General features: G+C 42.3%; 1 protein-coding gene across 2 annotated transcripts in view; it reads right to left on the bottom strand.

Moving 5' to 3' along the window:
- UIMC1 (ubiquitin interaction motif containing 1) overlaps positions 1–20,385 on the bottom strand; it is a 179,968-nt gene that overhangs the window by 138,938 nt on the left and 20,645 nt on the right. The window contains exon 1 of one of the 2 annotated variants that reach the window (XM_060008325.1): positions 14,644–14,663. The exons of the other annotated variant lie outside the window; for it this stretch is intronic. The gene's annotated coding sequence lies outside the window, so the exon portion shown is untranslated. Of the gene's footprint in view, positions 1–14,643; positions 14,664–20,385 lie in introns of those variants that run through there. 2 annotated transcript variants of the gene reach the window in all.

Genomic DNA, 20,385 nt, shown 5'->3' with positions numbered 1-20,385 from the left:
GGCTGGGCCCGTGAGCCATGGCTGCTGAGCCTACGCGTCCGGAGCCTGTGCTCCGCAATGGGAGAGGCCACAAAAAAACGAAAACTATCTTTGGATGGTAAATGTTAAAGTCTGACCATTTCAGGGGAAGAAGGAAATCTGGGAAATGAAAACTCTTAGAGATGCCAGGTGGAAGCAAGAAATTAGAATAGCCACTTTTGGTGAAATTTAAAATGTTCATTTTATGACCCAGCAATTTCATGTATACAGGTGTGCAGAAGAAATTTTCATGTTCAAGCCCACTTCCCTGTGAAAAATGAAAACAAAGGAAATGTACAATAAGACATGAATGAATAAAACGTGGTATGTTCCTACAATAAAATATTACAACAAATAAAACTAATAAATGAGTCCTATATGTATCAACATTTGACAGCTCGTAAGAGTTGTTGAAATAGCAACGTCCCAAAGAATGTTACCGAAAATTCCGTCCTTGTCCCCTCGCCAAATGAGAATAATGAGGACAAGGTTTTGAGGATAAAGGAAAGAGAAATGTATTGATTTGCCAGCAAATGAGGAGGGTAGCAGACTAGCGCCTTGAAAACTATGACCTGCCTTCTGGGGAGAAAGCGTGTATTTAAAGCAAAGTCTTGGGGCTGGAGTTAAGATCAGAGGAACAAGCAAAAACAGCAAGAATGCCCACCCACGTTAATCAGTAACAAAGAATGCACAGTAGCAAAGAATTTAAGTTTTAGTTCCCAGCAAAGGAGGGAGAGAATGGGAAAAACAGTTTTAGAAATCATTCATTAGTTTTAGCCTTGTGGCTCTGTTATGTGTACATGTGAAATGATTTATGTAAATTTAAAAATACATAGAATTACAATATATACTGATTATGGAAAATATGTGTGTATAGAAAATGAACTAGATGAATATATGAATACACACTGGGATAATATGACGGCACGAGAGTGGGGAGGGGTGGAAGCCAGGATAAATGGAAAGGAGGAATAAAGAGCACTTTTGACAGGTCTTTCATGATTTCTTTAAAAAAAAGAAGAAAACTAAACGAAATGTTAACAGTTGGCTAGCTGAACTATAGGTACATTATTCTTAGTACTTTTTTTGTAACATTTTATTCTGGAATGCCCTTTTCCTATTCCCTCAACTCATCTACCTCCAATTGATCCACCAAAATCCAGCTCAGTCAATTCTTCCTCTGCTTCTTCTAACCCCAATTTGAGGCAGGAGACACATGGGCCCCCAGGGCAAACGGTTTGATTTCGTTCTTCGAGGACCGATACTCTGAGACAGAAACAACAGAAAAATTGAGAGAGGAGACTAGGCCCTCCTGGGATAGACTATAAGAGACCACATATTCCTCATTCTTTTCTTTTAAAATAAATTTAGTTAGTTAGTTTTGGCTGCATGGGGTCTTTGTTGCTGCGCGCAGGCTTTCTCTAGTTGCGGCAAGCAGGGGCTGCTCTTCATTGCGATGCGTGGGCTTCTCGTTGCAGTGGCTTCTCTTGTTGTGGAGCACAGGCTCTAGGCACGCAGGCTCCAGTAGTTGTGGCACACAGGCTCAGTAGTTGTGGCACACGGGCTTAGTTGCTCCACAGCATGTGGAATATTCCCAGAACAGGGATCGAACCCATGTCCCCTGCAATGGCAGGCGGACTCCAAACCACTGCGCCACCAGGGAAGTCCCTAAATTCCTCATTCTTGAAGTCTGGAGACCTCCCCAACTATACATGCACAGAAGGGCTCCTTGGAGGTCAAAAGGGAAGTGATGGCAACTAATGCTCACTACCCATAGGCCTCTTCAGTAGAATCCATCTTGGCTAAGAGATGTGCATGCACACATGGGAAAATCCTGAGATACACCAAATATGGACTCTGATCCAGGCAAATCAAAATGATTGGTCAAAGGAAACATGGAAGAAATGCCCCATAAAAGTGATTCAAGCTGCCAGGAGGGTGCGACTCTCTCTCTGAGCCCACCCATGTGTCTATCCACACATACTGTACTCTTTTTTTCTCTTAATAAATACTTTACCTGTTTCACTACTTTCTGTCTTTGTGGGGATTCTTTTTCTGCAAAGCCGTACGGCCAGGGCTTTGTCACTGACGACCGTTCTAGTGGCTAGGATCCGGTGCTCTCACTGCCGGGACCCGACCTCAATCACTGGCCGGGAACTGAAATCCTGCTTCAAGCCACTGCAGGCCAAGGCCACCTGTGATCATATTTGGTGCCGAAACCCAGGAATTCGGGAAGTCAAGGTAAACCGCGGGCTTCACCCAGCTGTGGCTTGAGGCCCCGGACTTTCACTCTTGCTCTGTCCGCTCCCAGCCTCGTGGCTCCCCACGACAACATAAGGGGTGGCAGGGGAATTTCCCAGGCCATGCAGATTCAAATAACACTTGGGTGACAGGTGACACTGTCCTTTGGGATGTGGTGGAAACATGATTTCCAATGGTGCAGGAGCCCCAGGGGTCTCTCTCTTGCTCTCCCTCTCTCTGTCCCGTAAGGAATCCTCCACTACGCCTTTCCTTCCCACCTTACTCGCACAACAAGGTCTCTTTCTCACTTCGTATCTCTGCCCCCTTTTAGGGAAGGATTTACTGGATATTATTCCTAAACTGCATCCCCGCCCCTGCCAAACCCAGTGCTGCCTGTGTCAGACAAAATTGTCAGACAATTCCCAATTCTATCTTAGTTGCCAGACAGATAGGGCAAAGGATTTTGGATTCTTCTGTTGTCTAGTCTCTCACCTCACTCAATGCCCAGAGATTTACTATGAGAATTTCTATACCTCCCAGCCCTCGAGCCTTGAAACCCATGACATCTTCCACAGCGCCCAACTCCAATTTTTTCAAGGGTTTGTCTTTGCATCTATCAGCCCCATCACTCCAGGCCTTAACAGCCTACATGCTGCTACAGACAGCCTATCGGACTGGCTGCTACCCAGAATCCCGAATTACAAACTTTGTAGATGCTCAGTCGCGAGAAATACACCCCACCATTGGAAGACTTATCATAGGACATAAACTTTGTAGACAAGGGATCCCTCTTAAGGAAAGCCCTGGCAACCGGTCTGCACTGATTCAAAAGCCCTTCTCTGGCCATGCTGAGGGAGACGCCTTGCACAAGGTACAAAGGAAGGCCAGAGACGTCTGGTCAAAAATTGATGGGAGAGTAGAGGTCGCTTGAAACCCCATCAGGTTCGAAGGGAATTTGGGGGACGCTCTGAACCCCTTCAGGTTAAACCCTCCTGGTAAATGTTTCCAGGACACCAGATTCTATTCTAGGAGTACTCTCGTGTTCTCGGTTGCAGGTTACTCAGCATGGAAGGATCCCCCTCCAAGCCAGAAGAGACACCTCTGGAGTGTATCCTTAAGAATTGGAAATTTGGGGACTTCCCTGGTGGCACAGTGGCCAATGAAGGGGACACAGGTTCGAGCCCTGGTCCGGGAGGATCCCACATGCCACAGAGCAACTAAGCCTGTGCTCTACAACTACTGAGCCTGTGCTCTAGAGCCTGTGAGCCACAACTACTGAGCCCACGTGCCACAACTACTGAAGCCCACGCACCTAGAGCCAGTGCTCCACAACAAGAGAGGTCATAACAATGAGAAGCCCATGCACCGCAACGAAGAGTAGCCCCCACTCGCCACAGCTAGAGAAAGCCCACGTGCAGCAGTGGAGACCCAACACAGTCAAAAAAATAAAGAAATAAAATAAAGAAATTAAAAGAAAAAAAAGTATACCACCATAGATTCCTCCACTTCCAAAGGTCAGTCCCTTCTGGGACAACACTTCATCAGCCAGTCCACACCTAATATTAGACAGAAACTCCAGAAGTTACAATTTGGCTCACAAGCCCCCATGTCCCAACTCCTAGATGTGGCCTTTGGGGTACTTAATAACTGAGATCAAGCTGGGGAAGAAGAGAGAACCCAACGTAAGAAAACTCAGGCCAGGGCTCATGCAAAACTGATAGCTGTTGCTGTCAGCCATGGCTTGCGACCTCAGGATAACCCAAGGGGGCCAAGAAAAGTCGAACTATCGGTCTGGAGGTAAGACCAACAAGGGGGAGTGCTACAAATGCAAGTCAACTGGCCACTGGGCCTGAGATTGCCAGAAAGAGCCCCCCGGGCCGTGCCCAGTGTGTAAACAAACAGGTCATTAGAAGAGGGACTGCCCTCAGTCCCAAAGGGGAAGGCTCACTCCTGAGATGGCCATGCTGGACAACTGAGGCAGCCCGGGGATTCTGGCACCTCGCCCCAACAAGATATCTATCTCCGTCAAGGAGCTCCAGGTAGTCCTTGATGTGGCAGGTAAGAAAATCAATTTTTTAACTGATACAGGAGCCACTTACTCTGTCTTAATTTCTCACACTGGACCTCCTTCCTCTAAAAGCTGTACCGTGACTGGTGTCGACAGAAAGCCTCGCACCCATTACTTTACTGGGCCTCTCACTTGCCAATTTGAGCAGCGGTTAATTTCACATGCCTTTTTAGTTGTACCTGCGTGTCCAACCCCACTACTGGGGAGAGACCTTCTGAGCTCCCTTGGGGCCATACTCCGGTTAGGAGGCCCCGAGCCGCCCCTTATCTTAACTCTGACTAAGACGGACCAGCCAGAAGAGCAAGGTCCTATTCCCAGCCATATTCTATAGGCAGTGGACCCTTCAGCATGGGACAAAGGAATCCCTGGAAGGGCCATAATGCCCAACCTGTAAGAATTAGCCTTAGGCCAGAAATTGCCTATCCTAACAAAAGACAATATACCATAAAGCTGGAAGCAAAGAAGGGTTTACAACCCCTCATAGATAAATCCTTAAGGCATGGTCTTTTGGTGTCCTGCCAGTCTCCGTGCAGTGCTCCTGTTCTGCCAGTTGTTAAGCCAAACGGGGAATATAGGATGGTACAAGACCTTAGAGCAGTAAACGACACAGAGGTCCCTATTCATCCCCTCATGGCCATCCTTATAACCTATTAACCCAAATCCCTGAGGACGCCAAATGGTTTACTGTACTCGATCTCAAGGTTGCCTTCCTTGTTTTGCATGCCCACGCAGCTATATGGAAAGAGAGAGGGCTTCTAAATGCAAGAAACTCCCCTATAAAATATGGGGCTGAGATTTTACATCTCATGGAAGCAGTTCAAAAATCCACAACAGGTAGCAGTCATTCACTGCCATGGGCACCAAAAGGGAACTCCTCAAATTTCCCAAGGAAACAACACGGCAGATAGGGAAGCAAAGAAAGCAGCCCTGATGCCCATAACAGAAATGGCATTAATCCCACCTCTTACCCCGTCTAACGTTATACCCAGGTACTCGACTTCTGAAGAGACAAGAGGGGGAACTAAGGGAACAGATGGCTGGTGGCACATAGATCAGAAATTGCTCATACCTCTCTCTGACCAACGGAAAATTATTAAAGGGCTACATGATTCTCTCCATCTGGGGAAACATGCAATGTCTACAATTTATTTTTTTTAATAAATTTATTTATTTATTTATTTTGGGCTGCGTTGGGTCTTCATTGCTGCACATGGGCTTTCTTTAGTTGCGGTGAGTGGGGACTACTCTTTGTTGCAGTGCACAGGCTTCTCATTTTGGTGGCTTCTCTTGCTGTGGAGCATGGGCTCTATGCACACAGGCTTCAGTAATTGTGGCTCGCGGGGTCTAGAATGCAGGCTCAGTAGTTGTGGCATACGGGCTTAGTTGCTCCGCAGCATGTGGGATCTTCCCGGACCAGGGCATGAACCCGTGTCCCCTGCATTGGCTGGCAGATTCTTAACCACTGCACCACCAGGGAAGCCCGCAATGTCTACAATTGTTTTCCGACTTTTTACAGGAAAAGGGCTCCTGCAGACAGTTAAAGGAGTTACTCAAGCCTGTGCTGTTTGTGCCACTCAATCCAGGAAGCAACCTTAAGCCTCCCCATCTCGTTAGCCCAGTCCAGCGACGTGGTACTTACCCAGGAGAGGACTGGCAAATAGAGTTCACTCAGATGCCCTCTTTCCAGGGCTTCAAATACTTACTAGTCTTTATAGATACTTTTACTGGATGGATAGAGGCCTTCCCTACCAGAACAGAGAAGGCAACTGAAGTAGCTGAGGCACTCCTAAAGGAAATTATTCCTAGATTTGGGTTGCCCCATCATCTTCAGAGTGACAATGGACCTTTGTTTGTAGCAAAGTCACACAACAGCTTTCACAGGCTTCAGGAATTAAATACCACCTCCATTCATCTGGGGGACCTCAGTCCTCAGGAAAAGTAGAACAGGCTAATCATACTCTAAAGAAAACCTTAGGCAAACTCAGTCAGCAAACGTCAGAGTCGTGGTATTGCCTGTTGCCAATAGCCCTCTTAAGGGTCAGAGCAGCCCCTAAAGCAACCATTAAGTTAAACCCTTTAGAAATGACATATGGAAGGCCATTCCTTACTCTGGACATGCTAACTGACCCAGAAACCCAGGCTCATCTTAGATACATTATAAACCTAGGCCATGTCCAGAGGCTATACAAGAGCATGGCAACAGAGTACAGCCCTCTCCAGATGACAGTCCCAATCACCATGTTGTAAACCCTGGAGACTGGGTACTTTTAAAGACCTGGAAAAATGAGTCCCCTGGTGACCAGCTACTCCCGAAATGGAAGGGTCGTTACCAAGGCCTGCTGAGCACTCCTACGGCAGTTAAACTCCAGGGGGTCACCAGCTGGGTTCATCTGTCCAGGATTAAACCTGTCTCCACCGATATGTTACAGGAACCTGAAGACCCACATTCCAGCCATCTGTGGATCCACCCCTTCCTCAGAGTCTCCACAGGATCCAGAAGACCCAGGACAGCCTGAAAATTCCAGGTGGATGAGTGAGCCACTCCAAGACCTGAAGCTCTTATTCAAAAAGGACAGAAAGATTTCTTAGACCCTAGGCTAAGTACCCATAGCCACTATCTTCCTTTTCCCTTCCAGCACTCCAATCCACTTACAGAATAATTGATATGCTCTGGTAGATTTTGATAACTATTGTCTTCTTTGCTCTCACCCTTGCTTTCAGAATTCACTGAACTTCTCTGCCCGTGCTGGGTGATTTAAATATGACCCTGACTGGTACGTCTATGAAGCTACTAATTGTCTTAGCTTTTCTATGCCTATTTCCCTTATCCACAGGATGGACAGACAACTCTCTGCCTCGCATTGCACAAACTCTTGCTTCCTCCATTCAGTTGAGAGTGCTGGATTTATTTACCCCAAGCTAAGTCCATCGTGGACCATAGCAACCCCTTTGTCCGTCCCATAAGGAATTTTAGCCCTAAGTTCCTGATGGAAAATGGCCTTCTACCAGAGACCCAAGGCTCAGCAGCATGGTAATGTACAGAGTCAGAATTGTTCATTTTCCTCCTGAAGAAAATTCTAATGTCTCTTGCCTAACCCTCTCCTTAGCAACAGAAGGAGAGTATGAACTCAAACTGGGAGGATGAAGAATTGGCATTAAAGCACCCCAGCACTTTGTAATGGTCCCTCCTAAGCCAGAATTCCAGTTACCTATTTGTGCTCAAACCCTAACTCACTACCCGAAGGAAGAAGGATCCACACGGGAGAAGCAGATAGCAGGATGGACATGGATGGAAGCGTTGGGTTTATAGCTAGAGAACATTTCCATAACAATAGAATTGGATGGCTAGGTTTTAAAATCATGGGTTAGGGGCTTCCCTGGTGGCACAGTGGTTAAGAATCTGACTGCCAATGCAGGGGACACGGGTTCAAACCCTGGTCTGGGAAGATCCCACATGATGCAGAGCAACTAAGCCCCTGTGCCACAACTACTGAGCCCGCATGCCACAACTACTGGAGCCCGTGCAGCTAGAGCCCATGCTCCACAACAAGAGAAGCCACCACAATAAGATGCCTGCACACTGCAACAAAGAGTAGCCCCCCGCTCGCCACAACTAGCGAAAGCCCATACGCAGCAACGAACACCCAATGCAGCCAAAAATAAATTAATTTTTTTTAATTAAAAAAAAAATACATGCACACCAATGTTCACTGCAGCACTATTTACAGTAGCCGGGACATGGAAGCAACCTAAATGTCCATCAACAGAGGAATGGATAAAGAAGATGTAGTACATATATACAATGGAATATTATTCAGCCACAAAAAAAGAACAAAATAATGCCATTTGCAGCAACATGGATCGACCTAGAGATTGTCATACTGAGGGAATTAAGTCAGACAGAGAAAGACAAATATCATATGCTATCACTTAGATGTGGAATCTAAAAAAAGGGTACAAACGAACTTATTTACAAAATAGAAATAGGGTTACAGACATAACAAACTTACAGTCGCCGGGGTAAGGGAGGGAGGGATAAATTGGGAGACTGGGATTGACATATACATACTACTACATATAAAATAGATAACTAATAAGGACCTACTGTATAGCACAGGGAACTCTACTCAATACCCTGTAATGGACTATACGGGAAAGAATCTAAAAAAAAGTGGATATATGTATATGTACAATTGATTCACTTTGCTGTACGCCTGAAACTAACACAACATTGTAAATCAACTATACTCCATTAAAATTTTCAAAAAATAAATAAATTAAAACAAAAATAAAAAACTATTTCCTACTATGTAGAAGTAGGGCTCCTCAGAAAAAAGGTTGACTCCAGGAAAAGTACAAGATGAACCTGGATCATCTTTTTTTTTTTTTTTTGACTGCGTTGGGCCTTCATTGCTGCACAAGGTCTTTTTCTAGCTTCAGTGAATGGGGGCTACTCTTCATTGCGGTGCGCGGGCTTCTCATTGCGGTGGCTTCTCTTGTTGCGGAGCATGGGCTCTAGGCACGCAGGCTTCAGTAGATATGGCTCACAGGCTCTAGAGCACAGGCTCAGTAGTTGTGGCACACAGGCTTAGTTGCTCTGTGTCATATGGGATATTCCCGGACCAGGGCTCGAATCCATGAACCCTGCATTGGCAGGCGGATTCTTAACCACTGCGCCACCAGGGAAGTCCCCCTAGATCATCTTATTGTGCAAGAAAGTAAAGAAGTATTCAAAGAAGGATGAGGACATGTCAAAAATACATAGAAGCCAAATTTAAGGGTCAAATATGGGACAACATAAACATCAAAATAAATAATGATAGCCATGGATTATAACTCATTGAATAAAATAATAATTCTTGAGTCTATATTTATAAATAAATAAATAAATAAGAAGGAGCAAGCTCTTCCATTAAGTAGAATGGTAACTATTTTTTTTAATATTTACTTATTTATTTATTTGGCTGTGCCGGGTCTTCATTGCAGCCTGGGATCTTTAGTTGTGGCATGCAGGATCTTTACTTGTGGCATGGGAACTCTTAGTTGCGGCATGTGGGATCTAGTTCCTTGACCAGAGATCAAACCCAGGCCCCCTGCATTAGGAGTGCAGAGTCTTAGCCACTGGACCACCAGGGAAGTCCCAGAATGGTAAAACTATTAAATGTAGAAGGAATGATGAAATTAGAAAAGCACCATTTGGCAACCATCAGAGTAATAATTAAGGCAAGTGCCATCAATAAATGCTAGAACTAGTGGCTGCAAGGCTGACTACCAGGATATTTATATACTTTCAAAGAATTTCCTCACAAGATACTTATTAATTACAAAGGGAAAACTAACTTTACAATGGAGAAAACTGATGGGCAGCACCTTAACTGAGTGATCAGAGATACTATCACTAGTAGTAAGACACATCAACATCATGTAAACCTGATATGATGCCTATGGTAACACTGCCAAAAATGCATAAACTTGAAACTAATCATGGAGAAACAGAGATAAACCCAAACCGAGGGACATTCTACAAAATAACTGGTTTGTACTCTTCAAATATATCAATGGCATGAAAGACAAAAGCTGAAGTATTCTTCCAGACTAAAGGAAACTAAAGAGACATGATAACTGAATGGAACTTATGATCTGGAATTTTCTTTTGCTATAAAAGAAATTATTGGGACAATTAGTGACATCTTAATAAGGTTTATAGATTAGATAATACTGTTGTGTCAATGTAATTTTTAGTGTTGAGAACTGTACTGTGATTATGTATGAAAATGTCCTTGTATTTACACTGATGTAGAGTAAACTGGCATCATTTCTGCAACTTGATCTCAAATGGTTCTAAAGCAAATGTAGAGAAAAGGATAGACGTAAAATAGGAAACTGCTAACATCTGGGAAATCTGGATGAAGAGTATATGGAAAGTCTTTGTACTATTCAATCAACTTTTCTATAACTCTGAAGTTAAAAGAATGGGGGCTTCACTGGTGGCGCAGTGGTTGAGAGTCCACCTGCCGATGCAGGGGACACGGGTTCGTGCCCCGGTCTGGGAGGATCCCACATGCCGCCGAGCAGTTGGGCCCATGAGCCATGGCCGCTGAGCCTGCGCGTCCGGAGCCTATGCTCTGCAAAGGGAGAGGCCACAACGGTGAGAGGCCCGCGTACCGCAAAAAAAAAAAAAAGAAGAATGGGAGTAGGACTTCCCTGGTGGCACCAGTGGTTAAGAATCCATCAGCCAATGCAGGGGACAAGGGTTTGATCTCTGGTCTGGGAAGATCCCACATGCCACGGAGCAACTAAGCCCATGCACCACAACTACTGAGCTTGCACTCTACAGCCCACAAGCCACAACTACTGAGCCCGAGTGCCACAACTACTGAAGCCCGTGCATTCTAGGGTCCAAGTGTTGCAACTACCGAGCCTGCATGCTGCAACTACTGAAGTCCACACACCTAGAGCCCGTGCTCCGCAACGAGAAGCCACCACAATAAGAAGCCCGCGCACTGCAATGAAGAGTAGTCCCAGCTCGCCGCAGCTAGAGAAAGCCTGTGCACATCAACGAAGACCCAATGCAGCCAAAAAAAAAAGAAGAAGAAGAAGAATGGGAGTATACTAAATAATTATTCTGATTAAAAGACTTCATTTGCCACCTATAATACCCAAGTTCAAAATTTTGTCTTTATCTAGACTACCTCATTATTCTAATTAATTGATTTTATAAATAACTGTTACAATTTTAAAATTATAAAATAACTTATTAATAAGTTACCACTTTTATCCCTTTCAAACATTAGAAATCTATATAGGTTCATGTTTGAAAAAGAGTTCTACTACTGATCTACTCAACTTTCCCAATTTACTGTTTGGGAAACTGAATCACAAGGAGGAAAGGTGACTAGTGATTTGCCAAAGTCACACAGTTATAAACAATGTTCAGACTGTCAAACACACAGAGTGTGTTAAGAAACATAAGAAAAATGTTAACAATAAAGAAGCACTAGGAGGAAAGTACAGCATCACTAATAAATAAACAAATACAAAATAAAAGTCCCACAGCACATTTGCTAAATTAGCAAAAACAAATAAAACAGACAAAACTCAATGCTAACAGAACTGTGAGAAAATAAGTATATTGCTGCACTGAGAAAGCAATATAAACAAGTATAATCTTTCCAGAGAGAAATTTGGCAATAACTATCAAGAGTCATAAAAATGATCATACTCTCAATCAATTGGGAAATGCATCTCAAGGAGATGATTCAAAAGAGAGAAGAACAGATTTGAACAAAGATGATTATAGCCAAACAGTTTGTTACAGCTAAAAACTAGAAACTATACAAATGCTCACCCATGGGAGAAAGGCTAACTTGAAACGGGCCATGGTAGAGCAATACAATAACAGATTATTACATTACCACCAGAAATAGCAACAATAGGACCTTGTAGAAATGAGGCAAATATCCTATCAAGTAAGGTTAGGCTAAACATAATGGAATCCCAAGAAACCCATACACAGTGCTGACAGCTAATAGAAAATTTGTATGTAAGTATCAAAGGAACATCTACTTATAACTAGTAGATGTTTTGAAGTTGAAATCTTTTGTGGGGGAATCTTTTTTAAAAAACATGACTTTTATTGTATAATGAAACCCATGTAAAGGAGAATTGGGAGGGGTGACCATGGCCAGAAGCCAGTGACTACAACCCCTCAATTCTGACAGAATTCTGTCAGGTTTCCACTTTCTTTTTTAAAACAAGTTCATTGAGATGTAATTAACAACTTCATAAAATTCACCTACTTAGAGGATCAACATACAGCAAGACAGTGTGAAGAGCTCCACTGACCTGCACCCCCAGCAAAACTGGTGAAAATTATTTTAAAAGCAACCATTTCAAGCCTCTGGAAAGAATCCAAAGGGCAAAGAATAAAGAAAGAAATACCTACTCCAAAAAAATCTACAAAAATTAGGTAAGAAAGGGGGCCTCCCTGGCGGTCCAGTGGTTAAGACTCCACACTTCCACTGCAGGGGGCACAGGTTCAATTCCCTAGTCAGAGAACTAGATCCCTGAATGCCGCGTGGTGCAGAAAAAAAAAAAAATTAGGTAAGACAAGTGAGAGTCTATGGTATTAGAACCATGACCACTCCCTCTCTCCACCCTCCCAGCTCAGTGAGGTACAGATTCCCCTCCAGACTGCTACAGCCAAGAACGCAGCTCCCAGTTGAAGGGCTGTCTTACAATGAGAAACAGAACATCTGTGCTTCTCGTTCTGTCCCTGTTGCCGAGGCTAAGTCCCAGGCAAACAGAGTTGAGAAGTTGAGGCTCCCTTCTTCCACCCAGCTCCTGCTCATGGAATTGAGGCTCTAACTTTGGGTACATCACACTGAGAATACTAAGGCACTGGATCACCCACACCGCAGTGATCAGACATGTAACTCCACATCAGTATAGTTAAGCCAAGAGGTCCTCAGGCTGCTGCTCTCCCTCAACACCAAGTCCTCAGATCCTAAAGCGGGGGTTCACTCAGAGAGAAGCTTGCCATTGTATCTATCTTCAGTTTCTATCTACAATAAGGTGTAGATAGGTGATGGATGGATGGATGGATGGATAGATAGATAGGTAGATAGATAATAGATAGATAGATAGATTCATTTATTTTAAGGAATTGGCTCACACAATTATGAAAGCAGACAAGTCCTAAGATCTCAAGGGTGAGTCAGCAAGCTGGAGACCTAGGAGAGCTGATGGCTTAGTTCCCAGTCGAGCCCAAAGGGCTGAGAACCAGGAGAGTCAATGGTGTAGTTCTCATCCAAAGACCAGCAGACTTGAGATCCATGAAGAGCCAATGTTTTGGTTTGAGTTTGAAAGCAGGAGAAAAGCCAATGTCCCTGGGGTTTTTTTTGTTTGTTTTTTTTTACGGTACACGGACCTCTCACTGTTGTGGCCTCTCCTGCTGCAGAGCACAGGCTCCGGACGCGCAGGCCCAGTGGCCATGACTCACGGGCCCAGCCACTCCATGGCATGTGGGATCCTCCCGGACCGGGGCACGAACCTGTGTCCCCTGCATCGGCAGGCGGACTCTCAACCACTGCACCACCAGGGAAGCCCCCCAATGTCCCTGTTTGATGGCAGTCATATATGAAGAATTCCCTCTTACTCAGGGAGATTCAGCATTTTTGTTCTACTCAGGCCTTCAACTGACTGCATGAGGTCAAATCATGTTAGGAAGAGTGATCTGCTTTACTCAGTCTACCAATAATAAATGTTAATCTCAAATAAAAACACCCTCGCAGAAACATTCAGTATGAGGAACATCTAAACATTCCATGGCCCAGTCAAGTTGACACGTAAAATTAACCATAATAGTTGCTATAAGAAATAATCTAAAACATCCAGTTTCCAACAAAAAAATTACAAGGCATGCAAATAAACAGGAGAGTATGATCCATACAACCAATAAAAACTGGCAACAGAAACTGTGAGCACAACCAGATGTTAGATATATACGAAAAAAAAAACTTTAAAGAAGCCATTATGTACATATTCACAGAACCAAAGAATAAAAGAAGATATGATGACACTGTCCCATCAAATAGAGAATAGCAATAAAGAGATAGAAATTATAAAACAAGAACCAGCTGGAAATTCTGGAGCTGAAAAATATAATAACTGAAATTAAAAATTCCCTAGAGGGACACAACAGTAGATATGAATCATGAGAAGAAAGAATAAGCAAATTTGCAGATAGATCAATAGAAACTATTCAAAATGAAAAAGGAGAAAAAAGAATGAAGAAAAATAAACAGAACCTGAGAGAAATGTGGGACACCATTAAGCACACTAACAAACGTATAATTAGAGTACCAGAAGGGGAGGAGGGAGAGAAAAGAAAGGAATAAGTATTTGAAGAAATTAATGGCTGAAAACATCCCAAATTTATTTAAAAATAATAACCTATACAACCAGGAAGCACAACAAATCCAAGTAGGATAAACACAAAAAGATCCACAGACACTTCATAATAGAAATGCTGCAAGTCAAAGAGAAAATTTTTGAAAAAAGCAAGAAAAAATGATGCTTTACATACATGGGAATCCTAATAAGATTAACAGGCAACTTCTCAGCAGAATCAATGGAAACCAGAAGGCACTGGGATAACATATTCAAAGCACACAAAGAAAAAAACCTGTCAACCAAAAATCTTATACCCAGCAAAGCTATCTTCCAACAAAGAAGGTGAAATAAAGACTTTCCCAGATTAAAAATACAAACAAACAAACATGAACAAAACAGGGAACTGTTGCTAGCAGACCCACCTTACAGGAAATATTAAAGGAAGTTGTTCACGCCGAAGGTAAGTGACTCCAGATGGGAATGTGAGACTACATGAAAAAAGAATTGGTAAAGGCAATTATGTAATTATTTGACAGTGTACAGGCATATCTCATTTTATTGCTCTTTGCTTTACTGCACTTCACAGATACTGCATTTTTTACAAATTGAAGGTTTGTGGCAACCCTGTGTTGAGAAAGTTTATTGGTGCCATTTTTCCAATAGCATTTGCTCACTTTGTGTTTCTGTATCACATTTGGTAATTTTCACAATATTTTAAACTTTTTCATTATTATTATGTTTGTTATAGTGATCTGTGATCAGTGATCTTTGATGTTGTTATTGTAATTGTTTTGGAGTGCCACAAACCACACCCATATAAGATGGTGAACTTAATTAATAAATGCTGGGTATGCTCTGAGTGCTCCACCTACCAGCGATTTCCCTGTCTCTCTCCCTCTCTTCCAGCCTCCCTATTCCCTGAGACACAACAATACTGAAATAGGCCATTTAATAACCCTACAATGGCCTCTAAGTGTTTAAGTGAAAAGAAGAGTCAACTGCTGCAGCAAACTTCATTGTTGTCTTATTTTAAGAAATTGCCACAGGCACCACTACCTTCAGCAACCACCACCCTGATCAGTTAGCAGCCATCAACACGAAGGCAACACCCTCCACCAGCAAAGACTATGGCGTGCGAAGGTTCAAATGATAATTAGCATTTTTTAGCAAGTGTTTTTTAATTAAGGTACATACATTGTTTTTTTAGACATATGCTATTGCATACTTAACAGACTACAGTATAGTGTAAACATAACTTCTATATGCACTGGGAAACAAAAAAATTTGTATGACTTGTATTATTACAATATTTGCTTTTATTGCAGTAGTCCGGAACCAAACCTGAGATATTGCCAAGGTATGCCTGTAAATGTCTCTTTTTTCTCCTTTCTTTTCCTTAACGGATATAAAAGTATTGTATAATATGATATAATGTACTGTTGGTACTATAACATATAGAAATGTAATATGTATGTTATATATTTGCTAATAAGAGCACAAAAAAATGGGTGGGAGGAAAGCTGTATTGAGGTAAGGAAGTGACTATATATGGTAAAGTAACAATGTATTGTTGGGTTTACAACACTGATTGTGTAATATGTATAACAATAACACCACAAAAAGGAGAAAACGGGAATAGAGCTATACAGGAATAACGCTTCTAGATAATAATGCTTATTATCACTAGAATAAGCTAGTATCAGAATGTGAAGCTGATTCTGATAAGATGTATATGGCAATCCCTAGAGCAGTCATTGAAAAAAAATTTTAATATAGTGGCAAATCAGTAAAGAAATTAAAATGCTACATTAGAAAATACTTAAAAACAAAAAAAAAGTAAAATGAGGGCTTCCCTGGTGGCACAGTGGTTGAGAGTCCGCCTGCCGATGCAGGGGACATGTGTTTGTGCCCCGGTCTGGGAAGATTCCACATGCCACGGAGTGGCTAGGCCCGTGAGCCATGGCCACTGAGCCTGCGCGTCTGGAGCCTGTGCTCCGCAACGGGAGAGGCCACAACAGTGAGAGGCCCACGTACCACAAAAAAAAAAAAAAAAAGTAAAATGGCACATGTAAATCCAGATACATCAATAATATTATATATGAATGGGCTAAAAAATCCAATCAAAAGTCAGAGATTGTCAGACTGGATAAAAAAACATGATTCAACTATATGCTGACTCTAGGAGACACACTTTATATTCAAACATACAAAAAAACTGGAAGTAAAGGATGTAAAAAGACGTATCATGTAAACAGCAACTACAAGAAAGCTGGAATGGCTATAATAATATCATACAAAATAGACTTCAAAACAAAAAGAGGTTACTAGAGACACAGAAGGATATTTTGTCATGATAAAAATATCAATACATCAGAAGATAACAGTTACAAACATAAATGCATCTAATAACAGACCACTAAAATACATAAAGCAAAAAACTAACAGAAATGAAAGGAGAAATACACAACTAAACAATCAAATTTGGAGAATCCAATACCCCACTTTCAACAACAGATAAAACAACACTCACATGATGACGTAAAATAAGACTTGAACAACACTATAAGGCAACTAGACCTTACAAACAACTATAAAACACTCCACCCGACAACAACAGAATACACACCCTTCTCAAGGGAACAAGGGACAGTCACCAGGATAGATCTTATACTAGGCCATAAAAAAAAACCTCAATAAATTTAAAAGGTTAGAAATAATTCAAAATATGTTCTCCAGTACAATGGAAAGAAATTAGAAATCAACTGCAGGAAAAACTTTGGGAAATTCACAAATACATAGAAATTAAGCAATGCACTCCCAAACAATAATGGGTCAAAGAAGAAGTCAAAAGGGGAATCAGGAAATAATTTGAGATGAATGAAAATCAAGACACAAAATACCAAAACTTATGAAATGCAACTAAAGCAGCGCTTAGAGGGAAACTTAACAGCTCTAATGGTGCTATTAAGAAAGGAGAGAGATCACAAATCAAAAATCTAAACTTCCACCTCAACACACTGGAAGAAGAAGAGTACAGTAAACCTAGAGCAAGCAGAAAGAAGAAAATAATAAAGAATGCAGCAGAGGGGGCTTCCCTGGTGGCGCAGTGGTTGGGAGTCCGCCTGCCGATGCAGGGGACACGGGTTCGTGCCCCGGTCCGGGAGGATCCCACGTGCCGCGGAGCGGCTGGTCCCATGGGCCGTGGCCGCTGGGCCTGCGCGTCCGGAGCCTGTACTCCGCAACGGGAGAGGCCGCGACGGTGAGGGGCCCGCGTACCGCAAAAAAAAAAAACATACAGCAGAAATTAATAGAGGATATAAAAACAACAGAGAGGGCTTCCCTGGTGGCGCAGTGGTTGAGAGTCCGCCTGCCGATGCAAGAGGACACGGGTTCGTGTCCTGGTCTGGGAAGATCCCACATGCCGCAGAGCAGCTAGGCCTGTGAGCCATGGCCGCTGAGCTTGTGCGTCCAGAGCGCTCCGCAACCGGAGAGGCCATAACAGTGAGAGGCCCGCGTACCGTAAAAAACAAAACAAAACAAACAAACAAACAAAAAACCAGAGAAAAGCAGTAACACCAAATGCTTGTTCTTTGAAAAGATCTACACAGTTGACAAACATTTAGCAATACTAATCAAGATAAAAAAAATTCTTAAATTACCAGAATCATGGGACTTCCCTGGTGGTCCAGTGGTAGAGAATCCGCCTTCCAATGCTGGGGACTTGGGTTCGATCCCTGGTCGGGGAAATAAGATCCCACATGCCGCGAGGCAACTAAGCCCACATGCCACAACTACTGAGCTCGCCTGCCTCAATGAGAGAGCCCGCGTGCCACAAACTACAGAGCCCACGTGCTCTGCAGCCCGCGTGCCACAACTAGAGAGAGAAAACCTGCATGCCACAACTAGAGAGAAGCCCAAGCACTGCAATGAAAAGACCGTGGCCATAACAAAGATCCCTAGTGCTACAGCTAAGACCTGAGGGCAGCCAAAAAATAAGGAAAATAAATAAATACAATAAATAATTTTTTTTAAATTACCAGAATCAGAAATAAAAGAAGGACATTACTATTGACCTTACAGAAATTAAAAAAGATCATAAAAGAATTCTATGAACAACTGTAGGCCAAAATTTTGATAAATTAGATGAAAAGGACAAATTCCTAGAAAGACACAAACTATCAAAACTGGCTCAAGAAGAAATACACAATCTGAGTTTATCTACAGTAAGTGAAGAGATTGAAATAGTAATCAAAAAACTTCCCAGAGAGAAAAGCCCAGGCCCAGATGGCTTCATCACTGAATTCTACCAAACATTTAAAGAATTCATAACAATTCTTCAAAAATTATTCTAAAAAAAAGAACAAAAAAAGAGAGGGGGGAATTCCCTGGCGATCCAGTGGTTAGGGTTCCGCACTTCCACTGCAGGGGGCATGGGTTCAATCCCTGGTCAGGGAGCTAAGATCCTGCATGCTGCGTGGCACAGCCAAAAAATTAAAAAAATAAATTAAATAACTTTTAAAATTAAAAAAATTTAAAAAATAAATTAAATAACTTTTAAAATTAAAAAAATTAAAAATGGAAAATGAGAGAATATTTCCCAAGTCATTTCATGGGGCCAATATAACACTTAGGTCAAAAACAAAGACATCATAAGAAAACTACAAACCAATATCTCTTATGAATATGATTGCAATAATCCTCAACAAAATACTAGCAAACAAAATACAGCATTTTTTTCTTAATTTATTTATTTATGGCTGTGTTGGGTCTTTGCTTCTGTGCGAGGGCTTTCTCTAGTTGCGCAGAGCGGGGGCCACTCTTCATCGCGGTGCGCGAGCCTCTCACTATCGCGGCCTCTCTTGTTGCGGAGCACAGGCTCCAGACGTGCAGGCTCAGTAGTTGTGGCTCACGGGCCTAGTTGCTCCACGGCATGTGGGATCTTCCCGAACCAGAGCTCGAACCCGTGTCCCCTGCATTGGCAGGCAGATTCTCAACCACTGCGCCACCAAGGAAGCCCCAAAATACAGCATTTTATAAAAAGATTTGTTCACCATTACCAACTGGGATTTATTATGTTAATGCAAGGTTGGTTTAATATCTGAAAACTAATATAATACATCACATCAATAATATAATACACCACATGCATTTCATGATTAAAAAAAAACAACTCAACAAACTTGGAATATAAAGGAATTAACTCAACCTCATGAAGGACATTTATGAAAAATCCACAGCTAACATCGTACTTAATAGTAAAAAACTAGATGCTTTCCCACTAAGATTTGGAACAAGACAAGAATGTTCATTCTTGCTACCTCTATTCAAAATTACATTGGAGGTTCTAGCCAAGACAATTAGAAAGAAATAAAAGGGACTTCCCTGGTAGCGCAGTGGTTAAGAATCTGCCCGCCAATGCAGGGGACATGGGTTCAAGCCCTGGTCCGGGAAGATCCCACATGCTGCAGAGCAACTAAGCCGGTGCACCACAACTACTGAGCCTGTGCTCTACAGCCCGCGAGCCACAACTACTGAGTCTGCATGCCACAACTACTGAAGCCCGCGAGCCTAGAGCCTGTGCTCTGCAACAAGAGAAGCCACCTCACTGAGAAGCCCACACACTGCAACGAAAAGTAGACCCCGCTTACCGCAACTAGAGAAAGCCCATGTGCAGCAGTGAAGACCCAACACAGCCAAAAATAAATAAATAAATTTATTTTAAAAAATGAAAAAGAAAAGAAAGAAATAAAAGCCATCCAGATTGGAAAGGAAGAAGTAAAATGATCTCCATTTGCAGATGCAATGAACTTCAATATAGAAATTCCTAAGGGATCCACTAAAAAAATATTAGAATAAATAAGTTCAGCAAAGTTGTAAAAGCTCGGTAAATAAAAATAAACTATACTTCTGTACATTTGCAATGAACAATCTGAAAATGAAATTAAGAAAACAATTCCATTTACAATAGCATCATAAGGAATAAGATACTTAGGCATAACTTTAACAAAAGACATGTAGAACTTATACCTGAAAACTGTAAAGTGTTGTTGAAAGAAATTAAAGAAGATCTAAATAATTTAAAAAAATCCCATGTTCATGATCAGAAGACTTAACACTTAATATGGCAATACTCCTAAATTGATCTACAAATGAACTCCATCTGG

This window comes from Delphinus delphis, chromosome 3, assembly GCF_949987515.2.
Source record: "Delphinus delphis chromosome 3, mDelDel1.2, whole genome shotgun sequence".
In the NCBI taxonomy this organism is placed as follows: domain Eukaryota; kingdom Metazoa; phylum Chordata; class Mammalia; order Artiodactyla; family Delphinidae; genus Delphinus; species Delphinus delphis.
The sequence above is the reverse complement of the archived record's forward strand: the minus strand, read 5'-3'. Positions and strand labels throughout refer to the sequence as shown.